Raw genomic sequence first — 9,211 nt, 5'->3', positions numbered from 1 at the left:
ACCTACCAATAATGAAGAGGTCTTCTCGATTTCCAAAAGTATTGGGACAGTAATCTACTATGTTGTATTATTTATTCATAACTGGTTATTCAATATTTAATATGGTGCGTGTGATGCTTTTCAGCGTGAAACAATATATGCACGTGATGTAGGTTTGCTCGGTCCATTTCACGTTTGCGTGTGCCGTCCCATTACTTCGGTAATACAAGTGCTCAGCAACTTGAAGAAGTATACCGATTTCCCCGTCCACGAGGCAGTTGTCATGATAGTGGGTCAATATATATATATATATATATATATATATATATATATATATATATATATATATATATATATACATCCATATATACACATATACATATACACATATATATATATATATATATATATATATATATATATATATATATATATATATATGTAAAAGCATGGCATTTCGGATCATTGGCATCTCCCGCAATGAGGCCGAGTCTTTGGGCCTCTCACTCTCTCATCGCAGGTTGGTCGGTGGTCTTTCTGTCTTCTACAGTCTCCTCTTCAGCCTCGCCCCCCCCCCCCCCCTGCTCTCTCTGCGATTTGTCCCCACCACATTTCCGCAGGGTGCTCAAGGTCCGCTAACAACCCCCTTCTGGTAAAACTACCAAAATCACGAATCACTGCTCACCTTCACTCTTTCATTCCTCTTTTCCCCCGTCTTTGGAATAAACTCCCTCACTCTATTCAATCCCATTCTTCCCTCCAGGCCTTCAAAACAGCTGTTCACCACCACCTATCCTCAATCTTTTCTACCCCCGTTAATCCACCCAAGCCCACCTCCTTCAAATTCCCTGCTTTCCTTCCTGAAAGTCCCTGCAATGTCCATCTTGTATTCCTCATGTTCCCCACCCCATCCCTCTCCCTTCCGCAGATCTCCTAATGTCTCTGTTCCCCACTGTTTTGACCTTCCCACTCCTGCCCCTCGTCTCATTCCCCCTTGCTGTGCGCTGTGTGTTAGCTCTCACACGAGCCTCGACAAGGTATACAAAATAATAATAATAATAACTAGAACTGCCACTTTATAACTGCTGGCAGTGATGACCGGGTACCCAGTCCGTCCGCCTTTGATACAACATGGGACTTTCTGCAGATGACAGTCGCAAAGTTTCGCATTGAAAGGATAAGCGGTGCCAGAGAAAACATTATTTCATTGTGATACAAACACAGGCCTGCTTCGAGAGGGCGCGGAACAGACGAGTTACGAACCGGGCAGCACAAAGCATTCAATTTCGTTATTACTGGCTTCCAGATTCAAATAATTAAATAATTCTGGCTCCCAAACCGTGTGACTGATCAGGTTGAAATTTTAAACTTTTATTTCGCATGTCACCTGAATTATAAATCTGAAGTTTCGCATATATAGAGGCAGCGGTTCCAGAGTAAACATTAATTAATATTTATCCTTCAATCCAAGATGGCGGCCAAACCATGTGACTTCTGATGTCATAATTTGCACCACGTGTGCAAACAGGATGGTGGATGATAACTGCAAATTTTCGCTTCTCCAGGTTAAGCAGTTCCAGAGAAAACATTATTTAATATTTTTCTTAAAACCAACATGGCTGCCAAACCCTGGGCCCGATCGCGTTGAAATTTCAAACCCTCATTCCGCATGAGCGTTCCACCATAAACTTGATGTTTCACATTTATTGATGCAGTAGTTCCAGAGTAAACATTAATTAATATTTTTCCTTCAATCCAATATGGCTGCCAAACGTTGCATCGTACCTCAAAAGGGGGAGGGAACTTTTTATTCGTCATGGAGAGGCGGTCATAGTGGTCAAGTTTCGCCTGGATCTGTTCAGCCGTTTCAGAGAAAAAGACGTTTGAAGATATTGTTTTTCAATCCAAGATGGCTGACGAACCATGTGACCTATGACATCAGAAATTTATATTCTGCTTCCAACTGGGAATTGGAACACGTTTTTGAAGTTTCGTGTGAATCGGTAAAGGTGCGTTTTTCTATCCAAGATGGCCGCCAAACCATGTGACATGTGACGTCATAATTTTTACCATGCGTGCATACTTCCCTCTCGATGATAATTACAAATTTTCGATTCGTTTGGTTAAGCGGTTCCAGAGAAAACATTATTTAATATTTTTCTTAAATCCAAGATGGCGGCCAAACCATGTGACTTATCAATTCGAAATTAACAAACTTATATCGCCTTCCTGTCCCGAATATAGCTATGAAATGTCCCCTTCATTGGACCAGAAGAAGATTTTTAAAATTTATTCATTTTCAATCCAAGATGGCTGCCGAACCTTGTGACCAATCATATCATAAATTTAAATTCTGCTTTCCATCATCGACCCGAACAAGTGTGTGAAGTTTCGTGTAAATCGGATGAGGTCTATTTTTCTATCCAAGATGGCCGCCAAACCATGTGACTTCTGAGGTAAAAATTTTTTACCATGTATGCAGACTTGAGGGAGGAAGGCACTTGCAAATTTTCACTTCGATGGCTTATGAAATTCCAGAGAAAACATTATTTAATATTTTTCTTAAATCCAACATGGCGGCCAAACCATGTGACCTATCACTTCGAAATTAACAAACTTGCATCGCATACATGTCACGAATATATTTCTGAAATCTCGCCTTCATTGGACCAGCGCTTCTGGAGAAGAAGATGTTTGAAGGTTTTAGGGTTTTTTTCAAGATGGCCGCCAAACCATGTGACGTATCAACAACAAATTAACAAACTTGAAAGAGGACCTCAGGGGGAATGTACCTGTAAAGTTTCGCCTTAATCTGCCTAGCCCTTCTGGAGAAGAAGATTTTTTTAAAAAAACACTAAAAAACAAGATGGCGGCCGAATTACGTCATCGATGACGTCAAAAAAAACATTTTTGACGATGAATTTTGGTGTAGATGACGCTCAGAATTTTTCAGATTTTTCCTATATGGCGTTCTACTTGACGAATTTTCACCGGTATATCGCTTCACCTATGACGTCACGAAAAATCACATGTGTTCCCCATAAGGAGCTTAGTAAAATGTATCAAACGAAAAATTTTTCCATTGCACGGTTTCCGAGATACAGATGTCCAAAGTTTATCGCTTTTTTCAAGATGGCGACCGTACCACGTGACCAATGACGTCATAATTATAACGTGATTGTGCTATCAAAAAAGATACATACTATGGTGAAAATTTCCTGTCGATCGGACTTAGTGTTCCAGAGAAAATGATTTTTAAAGCGAAAAGGGTGCAAAATGCCGGCGGAAAAATAATAATAATAACTAGAACTGCCACTTTATAACTGCTGGCAGTGATGACCGGGTACCCAGTCCGTCCGCCTTTGACACAACTGACACAACGTGAGACTTAAATCATAGTCGCAAAGTTTCGCATTTATCGGATAAGCGGTGCCAGAGAAAACATTATTTAATGGTGATACAAACACAGGCCTGCTTCGAGACGGCGCGGAACAGACGAGTTCCGAACCGGGCAGCACAAAGCGTTCAATTTCCTTATTACTGGCGACCAGATTCAAATAATTAAATAATTCTGGCTGCCAAACCACACGGCCGATCAGGTTGAAATTTTAAACTTTTGTTTCACATGTAGCCTAAATTATAAATATGAAGTTTCGCATATATAGAAGTAGTGGTTCCAGAGTAAACATGAATTAATATTTATCCTTCAATCTAAGATGGCGGCCAAACCATGTGACTTGTGACCTCATAATTTTTACCATGTATGCAGATGTCATGGAGGATGACAGACGCATATTTTCGCTTCGATAGGTTAAGCAGTTCCAGAGAAAACATTATTTAATATTTTTCTTAAATTCAACATGGCTGCCAAACCATGTGACCTATCAATTAGAAATTAACAAACTTGTATTCCCTACTCATGTGCAATAGGGGTGTGAAGTTTCCCCTTGATCAGATCAGGTGTTCTGGAGAAGAAGATGTTTGAATGTTTTAAGGTAAATTCAAGATGGCCGCCAAACAATGTGACCAATCAAGAACAAATTAACAAACTTGAGAAAGGACCTCATGGGGAATATATGTGTGAAGTTTCGGCTTAATCTGTCTTGCCTTTCTGGAGAAGAAGATTTTTAAAATTTATTCATTTTCAATCCAAGATGGCTGACGAACCATGTGACCTATGACATCAGAAATTTATATTCTGCTTCCAACTGGGTATTGGAACACGTTTGTAAAGTTTCGTGTTAATCGGTAAAGGTGCGTTTTTCTATCCAAGATGGCCGCCAAACCATGTGACGTGTGATGTCATAATTTTTACCATGCGTGCATACACGATGGTAGATGATAATTACAAATTTTCGATTCGTTTGGTTCAGCGGTTCCAGAGAAAACATTATTTAATATTTTTCTTAAATCCAAGATGGCGGCCAAACCGTCGAACGTATCAATTCGAAATTAACAAACTTATATCGCCTACGTGTCCCGAATATAGTTCTGAAATTTCCCCTTCATCCGACCAGCGCTTCTGGAGAAGAAGATGTTTGAAGGTTTTAGGGTTTTTTCAAGATGGCCGCCGAACCATGTGACCGATCAAGAACAAATTAACAAACTTGAGAAAGGACCTCATGGGGAATATATGTGTGAAGTTTCGTCTTCATCTGTCTTGCCCTTCTGGAGAAGAAGATTTTTAAAATTTATTCATTTTCAATCCAAGATGGCTGCCGAACCTTGTGACCTATGATATCATAAATTTAAAATCTGCTTTCCATCGTCGACCCGAACAAGTGTGTGAAGTTTCGTGTAAATCGGATAAAGTCTATTTTTATATCCAAGATGGCCGCCAAACCATGTGACTTCTGAGGTAAAAAATTTTTACCATGTATGCAGACTTGAGGGAGGAAGGCACTTGCAAATTTTCGCTTTGATGGCTTATGAAATACCAGAGAAAACATTATTTAATATTTTTCTTAAATCCAACATGGCGGCCAAACCATGTGACCTATCACTTTGAAATTAACAAACTTGCATCGCATACATGTCACGAATATAGTTCTGAAATCTCGCCTTCATTGGACCAGCGCTTCTGGAGAAGATGTTTGAAGGTTTTAAGGTTTTTTCAAGATGGCCGCCAAACCATGTGACGTATCAACAACAAATTAACAAACTTGAAAGAGGACCTCAGGGGGAATGTGCCTGTAAAGTTTCGCCTCAATCTGCACAGCCGTTCTGGAGAAGAAGATTTTTTTTAAAAAAACACAAAAAAATAAGATGGCGGCCGAATTACGTCACTGATGACGTCAAAATATTTTTTTTCTACGATGAATTTTTGTGTAGATGATGCTCAAGAAATTTCAAATTTTTGCCATGTGGCGTTCTACTTGACGAATTTTTACTGGGATACCTCTTCACTGATGACGTCACGAAAAATCACACGTATACCCGAGAGGGAGCTTGTTCAAATGTATCAAGCGAAATTTTTTTACACTAGAAGGTTTCCGAGATACAGAGGTCCAAAGTTGATCTGTTTTTTCAAGATGGCGCCCGTATCACGTGACCTATGACGTCATAATTATCAATTATGTATGCTATCAAAAAAGATACATATTTGGTGAAAATTTTGTGTCGATTGGTCTTACCATTTCTGAGAAAATGGCATTTAAAGCGAAAAAATTTGGAAATTTTGCAAATTTACGGCGGAAGAATAATAATAATAATAATGCGTAATAATAAACAGAAGAAAAACAATAGGGTACCCTGTACTCACAGGGTACCCTAACTAGAACTGCCACTTTATAACTGCTGGCAGTGATGACCGGGTACCCAGAAGTGCCTTTGACACAACTGATACAACATGAGACTTAAATCAGAGTCGCAAAGTTTTGCATTGACAGGATAAGCGGTGCCAGAGAAAACATTATTTAATGGTGATACAAACACAGGCCTGCTTCGAGAGGGCGCGGAACAGACGAGTTACGAACCGGGCAGCACAAAGCATTCAATTTCGTTAGAACTGGCTTCCAGATTCAAATGATTAAATAATTCTGCCTCCCAAACCGTGTGACCGATCAGGTTGAAATTTTAAACTTTTGTTTCGCATGTCACCTGAATTATAAATGTGAAGTTTCTCATATATAGAGGCAGCGGTTCCAGAGTAAACATTAATTAATATTTATCCTTCAATCCAAGATGGCGGCCAAACCATGCGACTTGTGATGTCATAATTTTCACCACATGTGCAAACACGATGGGAGACTATAAGTGCAAATTTTCGCTTCTCCAGGTTAAGCAGTTCCAGAGAAAACATTATTTAATATTTTTCTTAAAACCAACATGGCTGCCAAACCCTGGGCCCGATCCCGTTGAAATTTCAAACCCTCATTCCGCATGAGCGTTCCACCATAAAGGTGATGTTTCACATTTATTGATGCAGTAGTTCCAGAGTAAACATTAATTAATATTTTTCCTTCAATCCACTATGGCTGCCAAACGTTGCGTCGTACCTCAAAAGGGGGTGAGAACTTTTTATTCGTCATGGAGAGGCGGTCATAGTGGTGGAGTTTCGCATGGATCTGTTCAGCCGTTTCAGAGAAAAAGATGTTTGAAGATATTGTTTTTCAATCCAAGATGGCTGACGAACCATGTGACCTATGACATCAGAAATTTATATTCTGCTTCCAACTGGGTATTGGAACACGTACGTGAAGTTTCGTGTTAATCGGTAAAGGTGCGTTTTTCAATCCAAGATGGCCGCCAAACCATGTGACGTGTGACATCATAATTTTTACCAAGCGTGCATACTGCCTGCTTGATGATAATTACAAATTTTCGATTCGTTTGGTTAAACGGTTCCAGAGAAAACATTATTTAATATTTTTCTTAAATCCAAGATGGCGGCCAAACCATGTGACTTATCAATTCGAAATTAACAAACTTATATCGCCTTCCTGTCCCGAATATAGTTCTGAAATCTCCCCTTCATTGGGCCAACGCTTCTGGAGAAGAAGATCTTTGAAGGTTTTCGGGTTTTTTCAAGATGGCCGCCAAACCATGTGACCGATCAAGAACAAATTAACAAACTTGAGAAAGGACCTCATGGGGAATATATGTGTTAAGTTTCATCTTGATCTCTCTTGCCCTTCTGGAGAAGAAGATTTTTAAAATTTATTCATTTTCAATCCAAGATGACTGCCGAACCTTGTGACCGATGATATCATAAATTTAAATTCTGCTTTCCATCGTCGACCCGAACAAGTGTGTGAAGTTTCGTGTAAATCAGATAAGGTCTATTTTTCTATCCAAGATGGCCGCCAAACCATGTGACTTCTGAGGTAAAATTTTTTTACCATGTATGCAGACTTGAGGGACGAAGGCACTTGCAAATTTTTGCTTCGATGGCTTATGAAATTCCAGAGAAAACATTATTTAATATTTTTCTTAAATCCAACATGGCGGCCAAACCATGTGACCTATCACTTCAAAATTAACAAACTTGCATCGCATACATGTCACGAATATAGTTCTGAAATCTCGCCTTCATTGGACCAGCGCTTCTGGAGAAGAAGATGTTTGAAGGTTTTAGGGTTTTTTCAAGATGGCCGCCAAACCATGTGACGTATCAACAACAAATTAACAAACTTGAAAGAGGACGTCACGGGGAATGTAGCTGTAAAGTTTCGCCTTAATCTGTCCAGCCCTTCTGGAGAAGAAGATTTTTTTTAAAAAAACACTAAAAAACAAGATGGCGGCCAAATTACGTCATCGATGACGTCAAAAATAACATTTTTGTCGATGAATTTTGTTGTAGATGACGCTCAAAATTTTTCAGATTTTTCCTATATGGCGTTCTACTTGACGAATTTTCACCGGTATATCGCTTCACCTATGACGTCACGAAAAATCACACATGTTCCCCATAGGGAGCTTAGTAAAATGCATCAAACGAAAAATTTTTCTATTGCACGGTTTCCGAGATACAGATGTCCAAAGTTTAGCGCTTTTTTCAAGATGGCGACCGTACCACATGACCAATGACGTCATAATTATAACGTGATTGTGCTATCAAAAAAGATACACACTATGGTGAAAATTTCCTGTCGATCGGACTTAGTATTCCAGAGAAAATGATTTTTAAAGCGAAAAAGGGTGCAAAATGCCGGCGGAAAAATAATAATAATAAAAATAACTAGAACTGCCACTTTATAACTGCTGGCAGTGATGACCGGGTACCCAGACGTGTCGGCCTTTGATACAACATGGGACTTTCTGCAGATGACAGTCGCAAAGTTTCGCATTGAAAGGATAAGCGGTGCCAGAGAAAACATTATTTAATAGTGATACAAACACAGGCCTGCTTCGAGAGGGCGCGGAACAGACGAGTTCTGAACCGGGCAGCACAAAGCGTTCAATTTCGTTATTACTGGCTTCTAGATTCAAATAATTAAATAATTCTGGCTCCCAAACCGCGTGACCGATCAGGTTGAAATTTTAAACTTTTGTTTCGCATGTCACCTGAATTATAAATGTGAAGTTTCGCATATACAGAGGAAGCGGTTCCAGAGTAAACATTAATTAATATTTATCCTTCAATCCAAGATGGCGGCCAAACCATGTGACTTCTGATGTCATAATTTTCACCACATGTGCAAACACAATTGTAGACGATAAGTGCAAATTTTCGCTTCGCTAGGTTAAGCAGTTCCAGAGAAAACATTATTTAATATTTTTCTTAAAACCAACATGGCTGCCAAACCCTGCGCCCGATCCCGTTGAAATTTCAAACCCTCATTCCGCATGACTGTTGCACCATAAAGGTGATGCTTCACATTTATTGATGCAGTAGTACCAGAGTAAACATTAATTAATATTTTTCCTTCAATCCAATATGGCTGCCAAACGTTGCGTCGTACCTCAAAAGGGGGTTGGAACTTTTTATTCGTCAAGGAGAGGCGGTCATAGTGGTCGAGTTTCGCCTGGATCTGTTCAGCCGTTTCAGAGAAAAAGACGTTTGAAGATATTGTTTTTCAATCCAAGATGGCTGACGAACCATGTGACCTATGACATCAGAAATTTATATTCTGCTTCCAACTGGGTATTGGAACACGGTTGTGAAGTTTCGTGTTAATCGGTTAAGGTGCGTTTTTCTATCCAAGATGGCCGCCAAACCATGTGACGTGTGACGTCATAATTTTTATCATGCGTGCATAATGCCCTCTCGATGATAATTACAAATTTTCGA

General features: G+C 39.5%; 1 protein-coding gene across 3 annotated transcripts in view; it reads right to left on the bottom strand.

Moving 5' to 3' along the window:
• LOC147011823 (DCN1-like protein 3) overlaps positions 1–9,211 on the bottom strand; it is a 66,169-nt gene that overhangs the window by 27,352 nt on the left and 29,606 nt on the right. The gene's annotated exons all lie outside the window — the stretch shown is intronic.

Source organism: Eptatretus burgeri, chromosome 15 (genome assembly GCF_056783735.1).
Source record: "Eptatretus burgeri isolate ZD-2024b chromosome 15, Ebu_testis_v1, whole genome shotgun sequence".
Taxonomy (NCBI): Eukaryota; Metazoa; Chordata; class Myxini; order Myxiniformes; family Myxinidae; genus Eptatretus; species Eptatretus burgeri.
Note: the sequence above shows the minus strand (reverse complement) of the source record. Positions and strands in the feature narration are given on the sequence as shown.